Source organism: Nematolebias whitei, chromosome 21 (assembly GCF_014905685.2).
Source record: "Nematolebias whitei isolate Nwh7 chromosome 21, NemWhi1, whole genome shotgun sequence".
Classification (NCBI taxonomy): Eukaryota; Metazoa; Chordata; class Actinopteri; order Cyprinodontiformes; family Rivulidae; genus Nematolebias; species Nematolebias whitei.
This window is the reverse complement of record NC_056518.1, coordinates 9379506-9381993: the sequence shown is the minus strand read 5'-3', so window position 1 is coordinate 9381993 and position 2488 is coordinate 9379506.

The following is a 2488-nucleotide window of genomic DNA, read 5'->3' as shown; positions in this document are numbered from 1 at the left end:
TCCATCCATCCATCCATCCATCCATCCATCCATCCATCCATCCATCCCTGGACCCTGGACAGGTCTCCAGTCCACCACAGGGACACATAGACACAAACGAGACAAACAACCATTCACTCTCTCTCTCACCTAGAGACAATTTAGAGTTACCAATCAGCCTAACATGCAATTTTTTGGTCTGTGGGAGGAAACTGGAGTACCCGGAGAAAACCTACGCAGCACGGAGAGAAAATGCAAACTCCACCCAGAAAGGCCCCCGGACCGGGGTTTGAACTGGGGCAACCTGCTCGCTGAGAGGCAGCAGCTCTACCAACTGAGGCACCATGCTGCCCCTTGTTTGAAATCGTTGGTATATACTTTCCATCCCCCAAACCTCCTCATTCAGGTATACAGTATTATAAACACAATTAAAGAGATAATTCAGATCTTTTGAAGTATTTTCTATAGAAACATTAAACAGCCTCTGCTTCTGCCCATCTTTACTTCTGAGATTCAGCTTCTTTAAAATCGTTTTTTTGTTATATTCAGTCCTCTTACTTACCTGTTGCTGATTAACCTAACCTTCTATCTGTGTGGGAGTTCAGTTTTCCCTGCAGCCTGAAGTCACAGGGTTGTGCAAACAACCCACACCTGCGGACCATCTCCTTGATGATCTGCATGAGTATAAAAGGTATAGGACTTCTCTTCGCCACTGGAGCATTGCATGCCTACCAGTAGTTGTGCTTCTAGCCACTTTACCTTCCTAGTGATAAGAAAAGTCTAACCAAGTGTTCTTATGTGTTTCAGTATTGACTCCTGCTTTTCCACCTGTTTCTGGACTCCTCTGGTGTGGCCCTGGGTTTCCTTGTGACCTCTTCAGCTGTTTCTTCACCTTCCAGCCACTTGCCAATCCCTACCTGAGACTTACCTCCGACATCCTCCTTCATATCACTGAAACCATTGGACCCCTGCTCCTGCGATGATCCATAACTCGACCTATTTCCAGTCCCTCCCAGTTTGCATTGCTGAATTATATCACTGTAAAGAAATTACTGTTAATTCTTTAAGGTCTTGGAGTCTGTTCCTTTCTGTTACTACTCTCTGGGTACCTGTTAAATCTAATGATCTGCTTCTTATTTGTACCATTTACTTTTACAGCCATTTGCTTCTCTTGTCCCAGTGTTTTAGAGATGTCTTGCCACCATCAAATTTAAAATGACAAATGGTACGATTTCTCTGTTTAAACATTTGATATGTTTACTATTTTCAATTAGTGAAAAAATGTGGGTGTATGGGATTTGAAAATCATTGCATTCCAGTTTTTGTTTACGTTTAACATTGCATTCCAGCTAATTTAGAATTGGTCTTGTGTGTATAAAGTTATGATTACTTCAGTAATTATATTTTTTATTGTGAAACAAAACTGTATACCTTTGAACTAAAGTTTGGTAAAGTCAGTAAAATAAGTTGGTATAACCTCATGCATTTAAAGAGCAAGCATGACTGCATTAACATAGCGAGTTACTCGATTAGCTGCCGATCGGTACATTCTTGCTGTATCAATTCCACAGTTAACACTCATCAAATCTAATTCCCATGCAGCTTGCTGTCATATCCCATTGGCAGGCTGCATCTAAACTGATTTGGAAACCTTTTGTCCTTTCTAATCTGGTCAAATCAATGAAAACATTCGTTCTCGACCCAGCATAGGGGGATTTGGATCAATATGAATATTGATCAATAAGTGGCACTGGGAGGTCAGTCAGCCTTATAAGGTCGAGGCTAATCAGTTTAAGTTGCCCACAAGCAGTAAAATGGGGGCTAAGCACAGTTTAAGTGGTGACTTGGCCTGCAAAGAAGGTCTTTGGCTTCTTCTGTTGCATGAAACCGCCCTTAGAGAGAGAGCGACCATGATGAATTAAAAAAGGAATTGTATTTAATCTGTCAGGACAGTATAATAATATTTATTATATTTATACAAGGCAGCACGGTGGTGCAACTGGTAGAGCTGCTGCTTCTCAGCAAGCAGGTCCCTGGTTCAAATCCTGGTCCGGGGCCTTTCTGGGTGGAGTTTGCATGTTCTCTCCGCGCATGCATGAGTTTTCTCCGGGTACTCCAGTTTCCTCCCACAGACCAAAAACATGCATGTAGTCTGACTGGTAATTCTAAATTGTCCCTAGGTGTGAGTGAGAAAGTGAATGGTTGTTTGTCTCTATGTGACCCTGTGATGGACTTGCGACCTGTCCAGGGTGTACTCCGCACCTCGCACAGTGATTGCTGGACATGGGCACCGGCGACCCCCCGTGACCTAAAAATGGAAGAAGCGGGTAAAAGATAATGGATGGATGACTTTATACAATCAAGTGACCCAGTACAGTTTCCCTCTCACTCATGCATCAATATGGAATTTTGTGGCAATCTTTTCTTTTCTGTGAAATTCATTCATTCATTCATTCATTCATTCATTCATTCATTCATTCATTCATTCATTCATTCATTCATTCATTCA